General features: G+C 42.3%; 1 protein-coding gene across 1 annotated transcript in view; it reads right to left on the bottom strand.

Moving 5' to 3' along the window:
• The window catches only part of LOC132833825 (multiple epidermal growth factor-like domains protein 6), a 427,573-nt gene that overhangs the window by 113,097 nt on the left and 290,626 nt on the right, over positions 1-23,850 (bottom strand). The gene's annotated exons all lie outside the window — the stretch shown is intronic.

The raw sequence follows: 23,850 nt of genomic DNA, 5'->3' as shown, positions 1-23,850 counted from the left end.
TGCCACATTACTTACATCTACCTCCACAATCAGATGAAGCTTTGGTTCAATGCCTTATAGCTCAGTTGAAAGACTGCAGCTGGCTTTGTACTGCACTGACATGTCAACAAAGACTGTGTGTAATGGAAAATTAACAAATTTTGCATTTACTGTGAAATTTGAAAGAGAATGCTTTTCTAAAATTTAATACTGTGCTGAGTTTTGTAAACAATACTTCGATGAGGTTAGCAGCCAGCTTGTGTCTGTTTGAACTTCGTAAACATTCAGCTTGACCTTGCAACAGTTGAATTCAATGAAAGCTGAAGAACTTCATCTCAAGCGCTGAATTGGCCCTTTTGCGTGAGAGGACTTGGAATCTGTGGATCGCTCTAGCGCTGGGGTTCGAACTGAATAGGGTCAGGGTAAGAGTCGTGGCTTAAGTATTCCTACATAGAAACTCATTCTAAGAGAATAAATGAATCAGGAAAAGGGTTCAGTAGACTCTCGCACGGTATTTAAGCAAAATCAAGGGAAAGGATTGCCATCTCTAGAATGCTTAAGAGACAGCGAGTTGAAGGGTGGTTTTAGACTTGGAGCCACCACTGGCTGAGTTGAACTCGCCAAAGACGTACCGGGTATGTGGTTTCTTGGTTTACGAAAACCAAGGCATTGAGGCGGACTTGCCCAATGCGAGAGGGGACCTCCAGAGGTAAGAAAGCCAGTCAAAGGGAAAAGATAACAGTACCGCACGAGAGAGAGCTGTACACTTTTCCAATTACACTAAAAATGGGCTCCGGCAAGAGCAAGTAAAAGAAGAGTCCACACAGGACTTGGAATGGCTAACCAAAAATACAATACATGCTAAATAATTATGGCCAGAGTCTGTAAAGCAGTTAGAATTGTGGATCAAGGCAATGTGGTTTTCCGGAGGGAGCAAGTTTTAGGAAAAGACAGTTGGAAATATTGAGGTCGAGGTTGGAGGAGAGAGAAAGAGGAGAAAAGGAAGGGAAAAGTAGAACCTGTGAATTGGAGTGCTTATAACATGTGGAAGGCTGAGGCTGATAACAGGGAAAGGAAATCTCAAGTAAAAGATAGATCAAATACATGTACAAACACCAGCGCACATGCAGACGTGTGCGAAAAACAACCTAATGAAGCTGTACAGTGTCTTAAGTCTGTTTCAGATCCTGAGCTTGATGACTGCCCTCCAAGACCTATAGCTCCCCCTACGAGATCCGCCTGGCGAAGGTTCCACGTCAGCAGCCGTTGCCTCAGGGTCTGCTGAATCACCGATAGCACACCATACCCGCAACCAATTGAAGCAAGAAGCCCAAAAGAAGGTCGACCACTCCAAGATGGAAAGGAATCCAGGGCCTGTTCGTGATCACCACCGCAACAGATGATGAGTCAGACGGTGAGGGTACTGGCGTACGATTGTCTAACCAGGTAGTTCTGCAAGCCCCAATGGTTGAATTGCAGGTCCAGAAGGGTATCCAGTGTTGGTCCACCAGCCATGGACCATGAAGGATTTGGAAAGTGCCTATGGGCAGTTGCCTGACCCACGCAAGGTTGGAGGGTAATAAGTTTGCCAAACAAGTGACAAAGTTCTGTACTGAGTTCCATCTCCTGGGACGAAAACTAGGTGCTGATGTCAACAAAATCAAGCATAACTGGCCAGCCACAAATGTTCATGCCAGAGTAGCCAACCCACAAGCGGAGCAAAACAGAGACTCGGATGCTTGTGTTGCAGCGCGGGCAACCACCTGTAGGGAGGCATTCCCAGTGTGAATGGACATGACCAAAATAGCAATGTGTGAACAATGGGGAAGGTGAGACAGTGTCCCAGTACCTTACGTGCCTCACTGAAGTCCATAGTGCCATAGTGGACTGACACCACCCGACGACATAATGGTGGCAGAAATCACAAGCATATGAAGCACACCCGAGAAACAGCTTCATCAATGGAATGAAGGACAAAATAGCGAAAAAGGTAAAAGACACATGTATTACCTGGAACATGGGGAAGCTGAATCTGCTAGAACAACATGAGATACATGCTGAAAAATTGCTTACCCAAGGGAAGGATAAGCGGAAACTAAAGATGGAACAGCAAGCACATAAAGCTCAGCTTACTATGATGTAAATGGTCACCCAGCTGTTGGAGGGAGGTGCTGCAGGAAGAGAGAGAGGCGGAGGTGGAGGTCACGGAAGAGGCACGGACAGAGGTAGATCTGGCAGGTGCTTTGTTTGAGGAGCAATGGAACACTGGGCGAGACAGTGCCCACACAGACAGCCTCAATTGGCCCTGGAGGCTGGACAGCAGGGTGACTGACGGGGGAAGGCTGAGGTGGAGGGGGACAGCCCACAAGGTACAGGTAAACCTCTTTCCTTTATGCTTGACAACAAAGACTCGCTTATGCTAATCGCTTCTACTAACCTTACAGGCAGTGAGACATGTCCCACTCTACGTTGAGCACTGAGATTGCGAAGTGTGGACAATATGTTCAATATCACAATGATATGTATCAGTCGATGCCTGCTTCTATGTTATATGTGGAAGGTATACCAATTACCTTTTTGGTAGATACATGGGCAACATACTCAGTCCTTAAATTAAGCCAGTTTAGACAATCGATGCAAATAAAGACAAGTGAAAGGTTTCTGAGCATAATGGGTGCATCAGGAGTCGTGGTGCGGGAGAGATTTTCCGCACCCCTATTGTCCGAATCTAGTAAAGGAAAACATTCCAATTCTCCTTCTTGTTATCGGAATTTTGTCCTTTAAATCTGATGGGTCGAGATCTCATAGGGAGACTGGGGTTGGACTTGCTCAGTACTCCGACGGGCTTGCAGGTAATTCAAAGGGAAGATTCAAAGTGCAGGCTGTAAAATATGACCTACGACCCTGATGTATGTCTATGAGTGGCAATTAAACCAGAGAGCGATAAGTGCAGTGAGCGATTCGCTCACCCTGGAAGCAAGCAACTATGTTAATCCTATCAACACCAATTTTCTTGCTGGAGATATGCTGCACTGCACAGCACACATACACCGTGGTGGCCCTGGCAAACCAGATGAGAAGGATTGGTTCGGGAGATTGGTTAAACCAGAGCAATTGTTATTGTGCGAATTTTATTGGAGTGATCACAAATGTGCAGTCAGTGCGAACTTATCTAAGGTATCTGTAACAGCACGCAGTCCCTTTCTTTTTGAAGTACTGTATTAAACTCTCTACACTTTTGTCTCAAATACAGAATCAAGTGAAAGCAGCACTACCCCAACCAGCAGGAGGGAAGCTGCATAATCTAGAACCTGGAGACTGGATAGTGGTGAAAGACTTCAGGAGGAAAAACTGTAAGGTGAAGGGGTGGCTGGGACCATTCCAAGTGCTCCTTACAACACAGACAGCATTAAGATCGCAGAAAGAGTCACGTGGATACATGCCAGCCATTGCAAGCATGTAGCTGGGCCTGAGAAGATGTCAGACAGCACCGGAACCAATTAAGTGCAGGTAGTAATTAGAAGCCTCATACAAAAATGGGGGTGCCCCACTCACACTTTTAGCAAGCGCCCTGGTAGGACTATTCCTAAGGGCAGGGGCATTTGGGATACATCTGCAGATGGTAATCTTAACTGAGGGTACTACAGGGACCTTCACATGCGACCCATGGCTGTTTGGAAACCAGGACAACTATAAATGAGATAATAAATATTTATGCAGGGATCCTTGTGGTCCGGTGACTAGCACTCTGTAGTGGCCACCACGGCCAAAGGGACACCTGACACGGGAAATAGATATTCGATGATCCAGGTAGGAGGTGCCAGTGCACAGGTGGTAATATCCAAGACTCAGAAGAGCAAAGCGGGAGTCTGATGGTGTGGAATAGATAGACCCTTCTCCAACATCTATAGACAGGTGAATATAGTGGTACAGTTGTCTCCCCCCACTCCCCCCTGAGATGCAGTGCAGAGGGTCCAACAGAAGATAGTAGTACCAGGGCATGTCAACCAACCAAACCAGATCATGGACCTAACCCCAAGCAGGGCAGTGGGCATTAATGTCACGCCCGAACCCGAAGGGAGTTGACCGGGGCTCGAGAGCGAGTCTAACTCGGTAGTGGAATTGGCACTCCAGGAGATAAATGGTGTAAATGCGACGCCGGTAGGTTGGGAGGTGCGAAGGGCCATTGCTAGATGTGAAGGGAACAGAGCATGTGCTTTGGCCCTAATACAACACCGGAGATTAGACGTTGGCTATCCTTGTTGGATATGTTTGCACACAGCCCAATGGTGGACTGCCGAACCAATCACAGAGAGCCTGGCGAGAAATACTAGCTGTCTGCTTCCACAGGCATCAACCACCCTGATCCTGACAGAGGGAGCAATTAGGGCAAATCTCGCGCCACCACCCAAACTCAAGGCTAACTGCAGTCCCAAGGCTGACACGCTCCCGACCACAGCCTTACATACTGTTGACATGCCCTGGTGCTACTATCTTCTGTAGGACCTTCTGCACTGCATCTTGGGGTGGGGATTGGGGGGGGGGCGACTGTACCACTATATTCACCTGTCTATAGATGTCAGAGAAGGGTCTATCTATTCCACATAGTGGAAGGCATGGGAGAAACGTTTATTTGCACTAATCGGGGAGACTCCACTTGGGGATCTCCCAGTGCTCTACGACGCTGTACTTGAACAATGATTCTTGCTCAGCAACTTATGCAATGGTACGATCATAAACATTTCTTGTTCCTTTATCAATAATCAGACCATGATGGCAGGTATAATATGGGCCTGAGGAGAGAAAGGGTATCACCACCTTCCCCTGGGATGGAAGAAGTGCTGCTACCCTGCAATACTATCCACTGGCACAACAGTGTTCATCCCAAGGTCCGGTAACTGACGCACCCGAAAGGATGTCCCATGGCATTGGAATGGATACACACTCACAGACCCCTGGACTACATCAGGAGCGAACATTGGGTGGTCCATTCTCTTGGGAGCAGGGACAACAGTGGCAATAAACAAGATTAGTGGCCTCGCATATAGTGTATTACTGTTAGCAAATGAGACGGAGGAAGGCCTAGCACTCATTAACACTCAGTTAACGGCAGTTAGGGAAGCAGCGATACAAAATCGATTAGTGCTAGACATATTGACGGCTGAGAGAGGGGGGCATCTGCAAAATGTTAGGTACCTCATGCTGTTTTAATATTCCTGATGAGTCCCAAAATATCATTAGTGTAATTAATCACATGAAGGCAGCGATATGACTGCCTCTCCCAGCAGATGATTCTTGGTTCCAATGGCTCACCACCCTTTGGGGAGGATAGGGGTATTGGATCCTATATGTCCTACTAGTTGTAGGACTGGTCTTACTCATAGTGCTTCGTATAGGACCCTGCTTGTGTGCCTGCCTATGCCGCTTGCTATGAGGGCAGTAGGATACCAAATGGTAAAATTATCAGTGGCCCCACAGCAGGAAAATCCAATTGTGTGGACCCCACCCTACCATGACGTTGACGAGTGTGCCGTGTGAACATGGGCTGTGTACAGGGAATACCAGAGCAAGTGACAAAGCTGTGTTACAGGTCGGTGGTGTCTGAGTGCTCCCTAAGCATTTTCTGATGTATAGCTATTCTGGCCTTTTTTTTGTTATTGCTGTAGTTGTCCTTGTTGTCATAAAATGACAAAAAGGGGGAAAATGTAATGGAAAATTAACCAATTTTACATTTACTGTGAAATTTGAAAGAGAATGCTTTTCTAAAATGTAATGCTGTGCTGAGCTTTGTAAACCATACTTTGATGAGGTTAGCAGCCAGCTTGTCTCTGTTTGAACTTTATAAACATTCAGCTTGACCTTGTGACAGTCGGATTCAGCGAAAGCAGAAGAAATGTTATGTCCAAGACCAGGGGATGAGAGAATAACAACTTGTCTTTTCCCAGTCTTTGCCCTTGAGAGCGTGATAAGAAACAGTATAAGACGAGTATCTGAATTATGCTCAAGTACCCCTTACATTGAGATATCTGGCTGAATGTATTGGGTCAATTCTGCAGAATTTAAATAAAGCTCCTTTCTTTGCTCTTGCTAACAGTTGAGTCGAGTCGATTTAATTTCCACAACACTGTGCACTAAAGTTTAACCTTCACCAATAACATTCGAGGCGCCATCTGTCCTCTCATGTAGACTAATGAAACAAGGCAATACAATACAGCACAGGAACAGGCCCTTCTACCCACCAAGCCTGTGCAGATTCCTAATCCTTATTTAGGCCCATTACTTATTGCCCATAAGTGGCTTCCATGCCACTGTTCACCTCCTGTTCATGTGCCTATCAAGGTACGTTTTAAATGTTGCTAATATGCCTGCTTCCACCACCTCCACTGGCAATGCATTCCAGACACCTACCAACCTCTGTGTGAAATTGTTTCCCCACACTTCTCCCCTAAACTTTTCCTAAAGTTACACTGTTTTGAAAAAAAAGCCAGGTAGGTACTCCAGGTATCCTGGCCAAACGTCTGTATTAATAAGGATCTCCAAATGACTTGATTATTTATTTTATTGTTGTCTAATGGCACCATACTGAGAATAATTGGCCACTGCATTTCATAATGGCAGTAACTCCATGTCAAAAGTACTTGAGTGACTGTAAAATTATTTTGGGAAGCCCTCTGATCATAAACGATACTATATAAATTTATGTTCTTTCTTCTTTGTAGGCAATGGTAGAGCACTGCACGTTGTGGTTCAACTCAATATATGCTCCCAGAAATCAAGAGACTTCATCAAAGGAGTGGAGCCTCAGAGAAACGAGACTCTGGTCTTTTACCTGACATTTGAATGTAGAGAAGTGACGGTGTCCCTTAGGTAAGGAGCAAGAATGCTCACTCTCTTATAGCAAACACTGCATGGAGGTGAAGACATTATAAGCATGTCAGCATTGCATACTGTACGATGAGCTGGGCTTTGGATTTTCCTTTGTGCTGTCTCACCACAGGTAATTCCAGTAACTCAGTAGCATTACAATCCCAACACAGTGGAGTCACACTGAGAATAGTGGAGGCAGATCTCAGAACCATGGATAAGATTCAAATCAGAAACTGTAATGCATTAAGCAATTATTAACCGACTCAGCTGCTGCAGCTTTGATTGGAGGTTAACCATATCAGTTTCAGATCTGGCCAAGCATCAGCCATTAGTGTCAGAAATCCATGTCAGTTACAGACAGAGCTGTCCCCTGTTGAATAAAGACAGATGGGAATCATTTTTATTTTAAATCTGTTCCCAGTTTTTTTTTTCTCTCCATTCCTGAAGGCACTGATTTTCACTGGGGTACAGTAATTAAATATTGACAACCTCTCTGCAGTCTGTGGTTTCGTCATGGTGCTAGACAGTGTGCTTAGCCAGTGTGTTCCACAGCAACATTAGAAAAGTGATACAGTGAACAGACCCAGTTGCAGGGGTCAGGAATTGTAAACAAATTCAGATCAGAACTAGAACTGTCATTTGTGGTTCACTCGTTAACACTCTTGTCTGTGAACCACAAGATCCCAAATCTAAGTGCTCCTCTAGGACTTGAGTACAGAAAAATTAAGGCTGACGCTCTGATGGAGTATTGCTGGAATACTGCAGTGTCTGAGATGCCAGCTTTTGGATGAGATGTTCAACGGTCTGTATAGGTGGATGTAAAAGACTCCACGGCACCCTACTGAAGAGGAGCAGGGGAAGTTATCACTGGCTTACAGGTTAATATCTATCACTCAATCAACATATAAAAAAAATCTAGTCACTATTACATTGCTAATCATATTTTTTTCAAAACCGGCCAAATACAGATGTTAGTGCGTTAACACAACCAAAGCAGAACAATTATCTCTCCCATCTGTGCTCCTTTTGCGTTGGTCTCTCCACCAGAAAAACAATATCAGGAGGTTTACTCTGATCTTTGTTGGATTATCCATTGAGACGATAAGTTGATGCTAGCAAGTTAGAGGAATAGTCACTCTCAGTAATGTTATTGCATTAGTATTTTATTTCTTATGTGCAAATCCCCTTTCCCTCCACTAGTTTAACCCAGTCATTTTAAGAATATGATTACTTCTGCTAAAATTTGCACAAAAAAGAGAATTTGTATCTTGCATGTTCAGACATTGGTGACATTACTTGGGGGAGGGGTGGAGGGGGCAGAGATGTTGCATGAAGAAATTATTCTGTAAGTATTATATTGAAGTATGTATCTACTCCACTAATCTAATTATGTCAGTCTTTGGATAGAAAACCAGGCAGGCAAAAGTGAGGACTGCAGATGCTGGAGATCAGAGTCTAGATTAAAGTGGTGCTGGAAAAGCACAGCAGGTCAGGCAGCATCCGAGGAGCAGGAAAATCAACGTTTCGGGCAAAAGCCCTTCATCAGGAATGAGGCAGGGACCCTCTGGGAGTGGGTGGGGCTGGGGAAAAGGTAGCCAAGAGTACAATAGTTGGATGGAGGTGGGATGAAGATGATAGGTCAGAGAGGAGGGTGGAGTGGATAGATGGGAAGGAATATTGGGAGGTAGGACAGGTCATGAGGATGGTGCTGAACTGGCAGGTTGGAACTGGGGTAAGGTCAGGAGAGGTCCTGATGGAGACAAATACTTCACCTCTGGCTCCTAATAGTTGTAATTATGCCTATCCAGTTGACATTAATTATACCTATTGCCACCATGAAATAAATTGTACCTTGTATATCAAACAAATTCCTCTGCTTGTTAAAAGTCCCTGGTTTCTCCTCTCCCAGTGATAATGAGACAGAACCTTAAAATCAGCATTGAAAGGAAGATTAATGACACAAACCACTCAAACCACAAATCACCGGTGGACGGTACACTTAGCCTAACTCAACACCATCTTCTTTTGCTAACTGGTCTACAGGCCCTAGTTGGTATAAAATATTCGAGGAAAACCACTAGATAGTTGAATGGGAAGAGGTTCGTGTCTTGTATAATTTATTGCATGATAGCGATCAGGTACAAGTTACATTAATATGACAAACATTGTTATTAAGTTCATGAGGGGACCCTTGGGAACAGTTTTGTCTTTCCCCACCCAAGTTCCTGTGACATCATCTGGTTGGGTGGAACTTAATGCATTTTTCAGCATAAATCATTCTGAAAAATTGCTTTATATGAAAGTACATTCCAAGTACAGGTCATTCTGCTATAATGCTTGTTTCGTTAACAAAAATTTGCTATAACATGATTGACAAATTGGGGACACCGTTTCTAAAGTGCCAAGTTTTAAAGTGTGTATTGGTTATAACGCAATTCCGGCCCCATTCATTTAAATGGTGCCGTTATTACGCGACTTTCTTATAACATGAGATTGCACAAGAATGTAGCTGCCATGTTATTGCAGAACTGACTGAAATCCATTCCCCTGTTCTTCTCCATGTCCCTTGCCCTGTATTTTTTCCCCTTCTTCCAAAACCACTATTTCACTAGTCATTCTTAACTTTCAAAAAACAATTCAAAACCTATCAGGTTCTCTGTATTTTCAGTTTTTCCTCCCTTAAACTTCCACATCCCTTGCTCAATGTTCCTCATATTCCTGTAAAATATAGCCTTTCAAATAATATCAACCTAAGTTGCTGAGGGAGACTTTCTAGGATTTTGCAGAATGCTGCATCATATAATAACAGCTTTCTACCTTATGTTGCTAACAGAGTGGGAACTTTTTGGCCAATCTACACAGACAGTGCAAATACAACATGAGGCTATTAAATCTGTATTAATAATATAATTCCACTCATTAAATGAAAGTTGAGATAACCTAGTTGCTCAGTTTCAATGGAGAGCAAGAAGAGGAAAGAGAAAGTATTGTTATTCAGGAGGCAATATCCTACAGTCGGGCTGATAATAAACAGCAGTCCAGAGACAAGTCAAATGGAGGTGTACAAACCACAGGCCTCCTGAGCAGATTGAAGACTCTTACAGATATGTCCAGGAACCATCCCCAGAACTTCACAACTGACCATAAAACAAATCTTCAGAGGGCAGAAAGGAGAGGGGAGGTGCACCAAAAATGGTGCCTGGATTATATCATCAATATCCTCTACCAGACAGGAGTGGCCAAGTCAATTCAAGACGCACAGGATTGAGAAACTCGAAGCAGTCAGCGTAAAAATCAGCATTTGCAGAGAACTAGGCTCATATTCAACCTCCCAACCAGAAACCGATACATACTGCCCTGAATTCAATGTCTAAATAGGAATATGAGATTTACAGTAATTAGAAAACAATCTGCTCTTATCTACACATCACAATGAAGACTATAAAATTTAATCTGGAGACAGCAAGATATAGATCAGAGTGCAATTATATTGTTACTACTTTCACAATGATGAAGTACTGTGTAAAGTAAGATATATTGACTGTGGAAGGAATATAGCATATATTCATGCAACGATTACCAAGGCTTCAAGACTTAGATTATGAGGAGAGATTCCATCAAGTAGACTTGTATTTCCTGCCGGAGAGAAGGTTTTGCAATGATTTGACTGAGGCTTCTGAAATGAACTGAGAAAGTAATTAAAAAGAAACTTTTTCAACTAGAGGAGTTAGGAAGTAGTACTGGTATTGAAATAAAATCAGAACCAAGCCACAAGCTAAGAAAGGCTTCTTCTGATAAAAAGAGGATAAAAGTGTGTAGCTCTCTCATAAAAAGTAGTGGGTGCTAACTCAATTAATTATTTTAAAACTAAAAGTATTGGATGTTCGGTAACTATGGGTGTAAAGAGAGCCAAGGCAGGTGGATGGAGTTGGGATATAGATGAGCCGCAAGCTGACAAAATTTGGTTAGGCTCAAGGTTCTCAATGGTTTATTCACATTTCAATGCAAATCATTCCTTGGGTTCTGGTTTCTTGCTGGATAGGGAATCAAACGAACCAATTAATAATCATAATAAAGCTGTGAAGGAAATTTCCTTCATAGTCCTTTTCATTTCTAGGCATAAACCTCTGAGATTTATTCATTGGCACCTGCTCAACACATTTGTTAAATCAGGGAATCAAGGAACCAATTTTTATATTAAAACTTTTGCTCTGACTTTCCCTTCATTAGATGTTTTGCATGTAATGCACAGTTCCTGCATATGTTCCACTTAAATCCAGTCATATACTCCCAAACACAGTGGTTTGATAAGACCTTCATGGTGCAAAACAGAGACACTCACTATAAGTATCACTAGATATAAGTTTGCAGAGTTTCTAATTCAAGTTGGAATTACACTTTGGCAGAATAAAAACTATGAGCAAACGATTGGATTTATTTTCTACCATGTGCAGTACTTCAATTGCTTATTTAAATAATCAATTAACCAAGCTTGATATTAGAACACAATGCAATAACCTCCATAAGCTGTATTCAAACCTGATTGAGGCTGTAGGGTTAATGGAGCAGTAGGTGCACTTTACCATTCAAATTGGCACAAGCTTTATTGCATTTCACATACCATCCCAAAGATCAGCAATGATTCATCCAGAGAAAGTACAAGCAGTTCTTCTATAAAGCGAAGGTTGTGTTCTTGTGCAATCCCGTGTTATAGAAAAATCACGCTTTAGACACAGGGCTTAAAGTGTTGCCAAGGTTACAGAATACACATGTTTAAAAGTTCTCACTTTAGGAGCAGCATCTCCAATTCATCAATCACTTTACAGTGAGTTTGCATTGACGAAACATGCATTATAGCAGAACGACCTGTAAATGATATTTTTTGAATGGTTCAGATTACTTAGGGCACTATTCTTTCACCATTTGGACCTTGATTAAGATTCCATCCAAACAGATAAATTAAATTTAAAGCAAAAACTGAGAATGCTGGAAATCTGAAATAAAAACAGATTCAGTACTTCGGTAAAGAATCAGCAGGCATCAGTTTAGCTCAGTTGGCAGAGCAGTGTGATGCCAACAGTGTGGGTTCAATTCCCATCACTAGTTTGAGGTGACCATGAAGGACTCTCCTTCTCAACCTCTTCCTTGCCTGAGGCCAGATGGCCCTCAGGTTAAATCACCCCCAGTCACTTCTCTCTAATAAGAGAGCAGCCTCTATGGTCTGGTAAGACTATGGTGACACAACAACAAACACTCAGCAGATCAGGCAGTACCTGCAGTGAGAGAAACAGAATTAATATTTCAGATATATGACTTTTTGCAAAGTGGGGAAGGTTATAAAGATAATAGTATTTAAACAAGTGAAAGTAAATGGGGGGAAGGAAATTAGAACAAAAGAAAAGAATTGTGATTGGCTGAAAGACAAGAGACAAAATTACAGAAGAGTTGATGATGCAGAACCAAATGGAATGGGAGTGCAACATGTAAAGAAAACAATATGTTTGAAGAAGCTGGGAACAGTAGAATGACCAATAGCCTCCATCCAAAAGAAAACAAGGGAAAGAAAACTGACACCTACAAATAAATAGAAATCAAATCAGGGCAGAGGATGGAATGTTACAGAGGTCTGAGCGACACAGGCTAAGGTTGAGGTTTGTATTAGAATCAGACTAGAAACCCAACGAGGCTGACCCCAATGATGGGAGCACTCACTGTACTTCTTATGCTTTTCCCAAACAATGTGGTGAGTTTCTCGCGAGGCAATAAGTTGCCCTTTAAGGGAGTTATTGTTTGTTAAATGCCTGTTGACAGACCAACTCATTAGCATTAAGATTTCTATTGAATCAAAGTCACCAAACAAGTAGATGTCGAGAAAACTGAGAATAGAAAGCAGAATGGTACCTGGCAGATGCAGCTCACAGCTTGCTCTCAACGTTCTCCATATTGTAGACCAGGCTCCAACATCTCAGCCCACACTCCATGGGAACTAGCCATAGGTAACCAACATCCATGGACATTGGCACCCGATAAGTGCCAACCATCAAATAATCTCAGGGCACATCTCCAAAGCATTTACAGGACATTTCTGCACATTTCAGTGCGGTACCTTCATTGTAATGCTGCTGTAAAGACTGTGCGCTCAGGAACATGCACCCAGGCCACATCTCTGGGCTCTTTGTTCATTGTCATAGCCCTCACTCACTCTGAGCCTACCTGGACACAGGCAGCATCGCTGCTATCATTGCCTTGCCTTTGTGAGCTTAGTCCACTCAGCAAGAGATACCAGGCTTATATAATTCTGTCTTGCCTTCAGGTTTAGTGCAGATACAAAAGTAGCAAGCTTCTCCTCGTTGTCAGCAGTCTTCTGTCATGTCAAGGGGAATAGCCTTCACTCAGGGGATCCCTGGCATAATACACCAACAGCAGCCTCCAATAACAATCCAGAAGCACGGAAACAATCAGTCAGCCACTCATGACAGTCAGTATCAGGAGCCTCTCCACATAAGCGATGAGGATTTGAATGTTGGGCAGCTCACCCCATCTTGAGTCTTTACACCCTACCAGGAGGCTGCTTCCCTCTGGGAATGAAAAAGAGGCAAGCAGTAATGAAGATAAAAGTGGGTGGCACAGCTATTACTGTTAGTGCAGATGGAGAGGCATCTCAAACAAGTGAGTTGGTAGCACAGAGGGCATACGAGGTGTCAGTGGTGTCTGGGGTGACAGTGAGTGTTGAAAGATGTTGCAGATAATAGTGAGAGCGGAACAACATGAGCCTTGGTGAGAAGTGGATAAAGGTGCAGAGATCTAGGCTGGCAAGGGTATGGTATCATAGCCTCTGCTGCTGATCATGGGGAAAGAGAACATCCTTCCTCTGCACTACCTCACCTCCAGGTCCCTGCCCATGAGGTTACCTTAAGTTTCACTGGAACATTGTAGGACATCACTGATAGAGAACAAGTTAAGAATTAAAATGCTAGGCATCCAGATAGGCTCAGGGTCATTTTCATTTGCCATCCAGTCTTGAATAAGCAGGTTTTTCTTTCAACAAAATACTGGGAAAACCAAAACCATGGTCCTAAATCCCACTTATTGGCATGCCACAGACTCCATCTCTCTTCCCCGCATTTCTGAGGCTGAACCAGACTGTTTGCAAACCTCAAGCCAAGCTTCCAAGTATATACGTGCACCATCACTAAAACTGTCTATTTCAACCTTCACAGCCTTACTTGATTCAGCCCAATTTCAGTATACCCCAACTAAAAACGTTCATCCATACTTAGTTACTTTTAAATTTGACTGTTTTAACATCCTCCTAACAATCCTCACAAGTGCAATTTTCCAGAAATCTGAGATCATCCAAAATTCTGCTAACTATGTCCTAATATTTGCCAAGTCTAATTTACTCATTACCCCCGTGGTCCCGTGCACAGAACTACACAGACATCCAATCAGGCATGCCTTGATATAAAACCCAATAGCTTTGTCTTTAAAACTCTGCTGGCTTCACCCTCTGTCTCTCTGGAACCTTCAGCCATACAAACCCCTCAAGGTACCTGCACTCCTCCAAATCTAACCTTGTGAACAGCCCCAATTTTAATTGCTTCATAGTTGGTCATTGTGTCTTCAGCTATCTGGACCCATTCCCTCTGAAAACCACATCACTCCACCTCGCTTTACTCCTTTAAGATACTTCTTAAAACTTAGTTCTTTGACTAGTGTAATATCTCCTTGTGTGAAAAATTTAATAACACTCAAGCAAAGCATCTCATAATGTTTCACTATATTGAAGGTGCAATATAAATAGGGACGTGGATTTGATTCCAGCCTTGGGTGACAGTGTAGAGTTTACACATTCTCCCTTCTCCCCATGTCTGCATGGGTTTCCTCCAAGTGCTCCACTTTCCTCCCACAGTCCAAAGATGTGCAGGTCAGATGAATTGGCCATGCTAAATTGTCTATAGTGTTATGTGCATTAATCAGAGGGGGGTGTGGGTCACTCTTCGGAGGGTCAGTGTGGACTTGTTAGGCCGAAGGGCCTGTTTCCACACTGCAGGGAATCTAATCTAATGGACAAATGTAAGTTGCTTTAATGTTTAAAATATATGACAAGAAGAAAAGCAGCCTTTTGTATGCTGAGATGAACAAAAATAAATGGAATGTAGTTGGCAAAAAGGCCAGGACAATGTAATCCTCATAATGCAAAGAAAATCTCTTGCCAGGAAAGAGATGGATTCCCTCCTGGAAATAGGACGTGCCGATGACTTGCATGAGAATAGACCGTTCAAACATGTTCCTGAAGCTCTGGGTTACTATTGCACCCCACTGGTTTTAATAAGGTCCCACCTTGGCAGTCAGATAAAATTCCAGTACCTTACAAAACAAACAGGCATCTGGAGCTCCTCCAATGTTCCATAAAGTCAGTCTGAAGTGGGAAGAATTGCCTGTACAGTCCCAGATTAGTCAATGGATTGTAGACATCACAGTCACACATTGTTAGCATGAGTCACTGACCACTAGGCTACAAAGTCCATATGTACTTCATTAGCCTTTAAAATAAAATGAGAACTTGAAATGAGACAATGTGACAAGACAGCCTGTCTGAACAAGGTTCAGCCATCGCTAAACGATACTTGCATGTAACATGTACACAGGCCAATGCTCCTCCACCTCATTCTCAATCTTGACTCAGGTAATGAAGTTTCTTTATTCAATGCGGCCAAGGGTGGAAATTAATCCGACCCATTTTGGTGGGTAGCATGGTGCCGAAGCCCATTTGTGTGGAGAAGCTGCCCATCAGCTTGCTGCTAATGGGAAAACGTGGAGATGAGAGTAAGTCCATTTGTAAACTTACCCGTCTGTGGGTGCCTCACAAACGCTGTCCAGCAACTCCTGTCAGGCCTGCCAATGCCCTACTGAAAACATCCCACAGCAACAGGGTCTCTCAGTGCCCAAGTAAATGACTTGGCATCAGGCAGCAGGGCAGGGCTGCCAAAGGCTACTCACTGCCTATGCCTTCATTTCTCTCCCTGTCTATTCCCATGACCCCAATCCCACCTCACTCACCTGAATCCAGGTGAAGGATGTAGAGCACAACTAACAGCGGCCTCCGCCCCCATTGGCACAGTTGGCATTAGAGAGCTGCTAGCCTCTGATGGGTTGGAAGCTCTTGTGGAGATGCCAGCAGCTCTGACAGCAGGATTTCTGCCACTGGGGTCCTGAATGAAAGGATGGCCTGCACTAACTAGCTATTGGAGTCTGCCTTGCCCAACAGAGGAGATGTAGATTTCCTCCCAGTTCTCCATCAAATGGGTATGTGTCACGTTGAGCACATTAAAATCTGCCAAAAGTCTCTTTAAGCCTTCACTTGCTACTTTCTTCTCAACCTCATGCTTCCATTTTGCTTGCTTACGTGAATGGTTAACAATTTCACAAATGCTCTCCATTGCTATTGAACAAGTAATATATTCTGTGGCTGCCAGAACAAGACTGACTAAGAACAAGACCAGGCAAGGAAACACTGCTGGGAGGAGCAGGGGAGGTGGTCTGAATTGCACGTGTTTCAATGCAAGAAATATAATAGGCAAGGTAGTTGAACTTTGAGCTTTGGTTAGTATTTGGAACTATAACATTATTGCGTTTACGGGGAGACTTGGCTAAAAGAGGGATAGGACTGGCAGCTCAATGACCCAGGATTTAAATGTTCCAGGCATGATAGAAGGGGATGTAAAAGGGGTGGGGGAGTTGATTATTGGTAAAGAGATATTTCATAGCTGTACTGAAGGAGGATACCTCAGGGGACTTGTACAGCGAGACAATAAGGGTAGAACTCAGGAATAAAAAAGATGAAACCACAATGATGGGGGTATGCTACAGGCCTCCCAACAACTAGCGGGAGGTAGAGGAGAGAATATGTAGACGGATTTTGGAAAGATTGTTGTTGTGGGTGGTTTTAACTTGCACCGATATTGATTGGGATTCACTTCATGTAAGGGGCTTGGATGGAGCAGGGTTGCTTGACACAATATGTAATCAATGCAACCAGGGAAGGGGTAATACTAGACCTGGTTTTAGGAAATGAGCCTGGCCAGATGAGTGAAGTTTCAGTGAAGGAGCATTTTGGGAGTAATGACTTTAGTACCAGAGTTTTAAGATACCATGGTTGGGGACAACAGCAATCCTCGCGTGAAGGTGTGAAAGTGGAGGAAAGTGAACTACATCAATATTAGGCAGGAACTGGAGATTTTGATTGGAGACAGCTGTTTGAGGTTATATGCACTTTGGGCACATGGGAGAATTTCAAAGGGCAGCTGATAAGAGTTCAGGAGTGGGATCTTCCTGTGAGAATGAAGGATAGGTATGGCAGGTTACATGAACCTTGGATGACTGGAGACGTTATGATCTTAGTCAAAAAGAGAAAGGAAGCATACATAAGGTCTATGAGAATGGGAACAGATGAAGCTCTTGAAGTATATGAGGAAAGTAGGAAAGAATTAGAAGAGTTAAAACAGGTCATGAAAAGTCATTAGCAAACAGAATTAAGTAGAATCTCAAGGCTTTTCGACATATATAAAAAGTTAGGAGATATCTAGGGAAAGGGTTGGCCCACCTCAAGGACAAAGGAAGGAATCTGTGTGTGGAGTCGGAAGAGGTAGGTGAGATTCTAAATGAATACTTTGTGTTGGTATTCACCAAACAGAAGGAATTGGTGGAGAATGATCTCAGGGAAGGGAGAATTGAATTTCTAAGTCAAGTTGCTATTAAAAAGGAAGAGGTGTTGTGCGTCTTAAAAAGTATTAAGGTAGATCAGTCCTTGGGTCCTGATGGGATCTGTCCCAGAACATTAAGTGAGGCAAGGAACAAATTGCTGGATAATGTTATGAAGATGTGGGTGTACTATACCTTTAAGAGAGCAAAAGCTAACTGTGACAGCACCAAGTTTTCTCAATAAGACACAACGTAACATATGTTCCAGCTACTTGGGTAACTGGTTGTCTGGAAATGACAAAACAGCTTTGAATTCGGCCAATCAGTTTAAATTATACCCCGTAAAATACCAAATGCCAATCAAGTTTGAATTGAGTATATTGACAATCTTAAAAGCCAATGACACAATCCAATGCTTTGGAGTATAAGACCAGGGAAAATTGAACAGTTGGGGGAAGAACTGCCACAAGACCAACAGCTGTAGACTACTAGTCAGAATTCTCTGAGAGGTACCTGTCTAGACAAGAGGTTTACACAGAGAAAGACCTCAACACTGACCTGGGGAGCCAATCTATCGATGAAGATAAAGAGAAGATTCGACTGCTGACTGGTTTTAAATTAAGAAGGAGGGTTTACCCCATGTCATAACAATTTGGGAGCTTGGCTGGGATTTGAACTGGTTTAGACAGATTTGAATACATTTGGGGTTTGAAACTCCCAGCAGATTTAAAGACTTGTAGGTTAGTGTCTTAGATCTTTAAATAAAACGTAGGTGAGACAATTTGTTTAATTTCAGGGACTTGTGGTTAAATAAATTGAAAGTGAGAGAAAGGGCTCTGAAAATTGCTAAAAGAGGTTCTGGGATTTGAAGATGATTCTCAAATCTGCCAAGAAAGTTTAGAAGGAAAGAAAAAGGCCATACTTTTAGAATTAGCAAAGTTAGATTTGGGTTTAACCAAGAACAAAACTAAAGCTGAAATTGTAAGGGTGTGTCAGAGAAACAGACAAGTGCAGTAGAGATAGAAAAACTTAAATTACAATTGAAGAAAATGGAGTTAGAGGATAGAGAGAGGAGCGAGAGAGGGAGAGAGAAAGAGAAAGAGAGGGAGAGAGAGGAAAACCGAGAGAAGGTGCTTAATTGAGCAAAGCCAGAGAGAAGAAAGAGAGAGAGAGAATTTGAACTTGAGAAGTTATGACTTAGCAAACAGGAAGGAGATTAAAAGAGAAGGTAGTAATGTATATATAAATATGTCAAAACTCTGATTAGATTAGAAAGATTAGATTTTGATTAGAAAGATGTTTAAGCCTTCTTTACTTCATTTGAAAAATTGGCAAGACAAATGGAGTGGTCCGAGGATTTATACGTAATGTTAGTTCAGACTAAACTAATGGGCAGAGCTAGTGAGGATTTGCTGCACTGTCAGATGAGGGGGTCAAGAGATTATGTAGAGGTTAAACAGGCTATTTTAAGTGCTTATAATTGGTACCAAAAGCATACAGACAGCAGTTCAAAAACATGAAGAAGGAACCAAGTCAGACTTTATGTTGAGTTTGAAAGAATGAAACATTGTAATTTTGATCGATGGGTGCATGCTTTGAAAATAGATAAAACATTTGAGGCTCTAAGAGAGATTATTCTGCTAGTGGAGTTTAAAAACTCACTTTCAGAGATGGTAAGAATTCACGTGGAGGAACAGAAAGTTCAGGAAGTGAAAAGGGCAGCAGAATGAGCAGACGAATACATGTTGGTGCATAAGACAAGCTTCCAACCAGAATTTCATCCTGTGAGGAATAGAGGTTGGGAGAAGTCTATACTACTAAACCAAGAGTAGAGAGCACTGGTAAGAGTTTACCACAAGATAAAAAAAAAAGCCCAAGAGGGTGGGCAGGAGTTGAAAGGCCTCAGGTGTTTTCACTGTGATGGAGTGGGACACAGAAAATCACAGTGCCGGTAGTTTCAGAAGGGCACTGGGAAAAGGTGTTTTCACTGCCAGAAGGTGGGACACATAAAGGCACAGAACTGGTCGTTAAAGAAAGGCACTGTGGGAAAAGATGTGGTAAAGGAGACTAAGCCAGTGGCATTAGTGAAGGTAGTAAAGGAGACCCCAAGGAGCTGCAGGAGAGTGCACAGCCAGGCAGGGGCCGGGTATGGATTTAATACCTGATCTCTACAAAGAATCTGCCTCAATGGGTAAAATTTACTCAGAAACAACAGGGAGAGAAGGATGGCAAGATGGTAAGTTACTATTGTTAACCATTGCCCACTGGTCCAACTAGAATTACAAGTCAAACTGTCATGGATCTGAGCATCAGTCAGCACTGAAGACAGAATCATGGTCGAAAGAGCATTAAGCTGGGAATTTTAAACATGATCAGTTGCACATTCTTCCAGTTGATGATGAGTGGAGTTAAACTAGTGTTTCCAGTGGCACGTTCAGCTGGTCTGTTCACTACACTGACTGAAGTTGCTCCAGTTACACAAACTTTAAAACAAGAACAAGTGGCCATATCGTGCAGGCAGGGTTAGTTTTTCTCCCCCCTATTGTACTGTGCTCTCTCTAAGTGACCTCATGCCTTTGGAAATATAATCCCTATCTGAACTCATTCCTGTGGCTTCCGGGATTATTTGGTCCAATTTCAGCTCAACCACAGGAATTTATTTGTCCTGGAAAGAGCATTCAAGACACTGCCAAATGTGAAAGACAATCAAAAACCTGTGGCCTTGTCAAATGCTGAATTCACCTGTTTTGTTCTTTTTATTATTTTGTTCATTTATTAATCTTACCCCATAAAAGGTTAGGTAGTGGTAAATGTGAGGTTCGCCTAACCCTGGTAAGGTGCAGCTGAGGTAAACTGGGTTGGGAATATCAAAGTTTAATTTATTTGAGATAGTTAATGCCAAATGCCGAAAAAATGTTTCCTTTCTGTTTGATGTGATTTAAACCATAAGAAGTGAAAGGACGAGTCTCGGATAAGCAGAGCTCTTTATTCCAATTTGGCTGCATTACATTGTAACAAATTCTGGTCAGATCCAATCTGCAGTACTATCCATTGTAGGCACCACACCACATTGGTCTTGGAGGGGTTACTGCACAACTTCAACAGAATGTCGCTGGGTTCAGAGAACTTAATTGGGGGGAGTGGGTTGCAGAAATGTGATTTATATTTACTTGAGTATAGAAGATTGCAGGATGACCTCATCAAGGGATGGTTAAAATTGTAACAAGGTGTGTGAAAACAATCCCTTTTCTCTGATAGGAAAACCAAGAATGATGGGACCATTCAAAACTGAAATCAAGAAGCATTTTTTCACGAAAATGATTTTTTTTACCAGAGATTGGCAAGGTGTCACTAGGGTTAATCTCTGGACATTCTAGTGAGTTTTTGTACAGTATATTCCCAAACTTGCCTCCTTACCTATGTACTATGCCCCCATGCCATGCCACTTGTCATATTCTCCCATCGATTGCTAGGATCTCCCAGGATTCTTGCTACCATCTCTGAAGACCTGCCGTACACCTGTCAAGTGCTGGCACTCTGTAGTGACCCTGCACAGTTCAGGTCAATTGTCCCAGGCATGTTGGTCTGAAGGGAAATGGTATCACCTTTTGCTGATGGGGCCCAGAATGCCGGATAACAGTTTAGCCAAGCATGGGGACCTTGCAATCCTGCCCGGATAATCTGAAATTTGGATAATAGAGTGTCGGACAATCATGGTTCCTCTATATATCTCTTTGCATATTCCTTATGTCCTCATCAAAATATGTCCTCCCACTTATTTTTGTATCAGCTGCAAATTTGGATATATTACACTTTGCCCCCTCCACCAAGTCATTATTGTAGAAGGTAAATGATTGAGGACCAGGGACTAATCCTTCTGGCACCCCACCAGGAACTTATGGAATGCCTATGAGATTTCTTTTGGAGCAGTTTGTGGTATAGCCCACTAGGGAACAAGCAATTCTGGATTTGGCGATGGATAAAGAGACAGATCTGATTAGGGAGCTAATGGGAGGAAGCTCAAAGGGGTAATGACCATATATGATGAAATTCACCCTATAGTTTGAAAAAACTGAAATCAGATTTAATGGCTGAATAAAGATAATTACAAGGTCATGAGGGAGCAGCAGGCCAGAGTTAATTGGAAGGGGAGCCTAGCAGGGAAGACAATGGAGTAGCAATGGCAGGAATTTCTGGGATTATTTGGAAGGCACAGCAGAAATTCATCCCCAGGAAGAAGAAACACCCCAAGGAAGAATGAGGCAACCATGGCTGACAAGGGAAATCAGAAAAGGCACAAAAGCAAAGGAAAAAGCATACAAGCCAGAGGATTAGGAAGCCTTTAAAAACTGGCAGAGGATAACTAAAAAAAAAAGGGGGAGATGATGAACTATGTGGGTAAGCTGGCTAGTAATATAAAATATAGCAAGTTTATTTTTAGATATTTAAAAGATAAGAGGGAGGCAAAAGTGGGCATTGGGCACTGGAAAGTGAGATTGGAGAAGTCATAATGGGGAACAAAGAAATGGTGGAGGAATCGGATAGGTATTTCTTCCTTAATAATGAATTCTAGCATTCCCTCAATGACAGGTTTGAGGCTAACTGGCCTATAATGCTCTGCTTTCTGACTTCCTCCCTTCTAGAACGATGGAGGCATCACATTCATGGTTTTTCAATCAGCTGGAACCTTCCCAGAATCCACCAAGTTCTGAATTATTTCGAATAACACCTCCACTACCTCTGCAGTCCATTCCTTTAGAACCCTTGGATGCAGGCCATCAGGTCCTGGAGACTTCTCTGTCTTTAGTCCTATTAACATTTTTTCAAATACTTTGCTGCTCATGTTAGAAACTTCCACAAGATCTTGACTCCCATTAGCACACTGCTTAACTGTTATCTTGGGGAAGTTTATATTAGCCTCTTCCCATGAAGATCAATGAAGAATGTTGGTTTACATTATTTGCCACTTGTCTGTTCCCAGTTACATCTACCAAGGGTACCACACTCACCTTCGCTACTCTCTTTTTATAAGTCCATAGAAACTCTTTATGTTTGTTTTTCTATTTACCGCCTAATTTACTTTCATAATCAATGTTAGATTTTTAGTCATCTACTGCTGGTTCCTAAAAATTCCCAATCTTCTGACCTTCCGCTTGTTTTTACCACTTTGTATGCCTTCGTTTTTGTTTGGATATATTCTCCTTGACTACCTTTGTTAACCACAAGTAATTCATCCTTTCCATAGACTCTTTCTTTGCTGCCAGAATAAATTTTTGTTGATATAATGAAATATATTCTTACATGTCTGCCATTGTTCATCCACTGAATTTCCCCTTAGTCTACGTTCCCAGCCTACATTAGACAACTGTTTCCTGACATCACTGTAATATTTAAGTTGAGATACAAAGGAGTGTGAGCAACTTTGGTCTAACTGAATAGTGGAGAAAATTTCTCTTTCTAAGTTCCTAAACTACACTGGGTGATATCAATAATAAATGTATTATTCCATTGTTTGCTTTTAATATATTAAAACTTGCTGCCAGGATATGGACCACATTTATTGCCTGGACCTTGTTACCTCAGGAAGTTGTTGGTAATCCTTTTGACAATTATTCGCTAGTCCTCTACAGAAGGCATTTAATTAAGCTTCTATGGATTAGAGAGGATAGGGGTAGCAGGTTTACTTGCCGAAGGGTTATGGTTGGTTTTTACAAAAACCTAAACTTCCATCCAACATTATCTGTTTTCAGCCTACAAATGACCAGGGTTTAATCAAAATTCAGCTTACAACATATCTAGATTGGGGGAATATGAACTCCTGACCTCCACACTGCAGACTTAGATCCATAACAATCCTTAGCAAATATACTACCAGACGTCTAAGCATCATATTGAAGGAATGGTAAGTCTTGCAGGTTGGCATCTTAATTAAATTAACAAATGGGGGGAATGTTCCACTGTTACAACCAAGTAAGGAGGGATGCATCAGCTCTCTCTTCTTTATAACTTCCTTGGTCAGCCCGAACCAAAATATTCAGTTCCTTTCAGCACACAGCTATATTGAACCTCAATAAAATTTCAGTTCACCAGTATCAAATGTAAGGACAATTACAAGGTTTTCTTGAGCGAAAAAAGTATTTTGCTACTTATTAACCCAAAAAAATAGTAAAATATGTTAACACACACATGTAAGGTCAGGTATGAAGTTTAAAAAGGGGAGGAAGTCTAGTCCAAAAAGAAAGATCGATGATAGGCAATTTAAAATGTCCTTCGAAGCTTTAATGTGTTAGGTTTTAACCT

Source organism: Hemiscyllium ocellatum, chromosome 37 (genome assembly GCF_020745735.1).
Source record: "Hemiscyllium ocellatum isolate sHemOce1 chromosome 37, sHemOce1.pat.X.cur, whole genome shotgun sequence".
NCBI classification, from domain to species: Eukaryota; Metazoa; Chordata; class Chondrichthyes; order Orectolobiformes; family Hemiscylliidae; genus Hemiscyllium; species Hemiscyllium ocellatum.
This window is presented reverse-complemented; position numbering and strand designations above follow the sequence as displayed.